We start from the raw sequence: 208 nt of genomic DNA on the forward strand, positions 1-208 counted from the left end.
GGGAGCCCCGCATGGCGAGCCCTGAGTCGGGGCCCACTGACGCCTCCTGAACGGGCCACCCTGGAGGGGGAGGGGGCGGGGAGGCCACGGGACAGCTGGGTGCGGTTCCTACAGAACTTGGGGGAACCTCTGTGGTGCCATTTACTTCCGGAGCAGCGCCCCCTGTGCATTGGAGGGGGGGGGGATTCCCCAGGGAGAAGCCCAGAGA

Source organism: Myotis brandtii, unplaced genomic scaffold (genome assembly GCF_000412655.1).
Source record: "Myotis brandtii unplaced genomic scaffold, ASM41265v1 scaffold314, whole genome shotgun sequence".
In the NCBI taxonomy this organism is placed as follows: domain Eukaryota; kingdom Metazoa; phylum Chordata; class Mammalia; order Chiroptera; family Vespertilionidae; genus Myotis; species Myotis brandtii.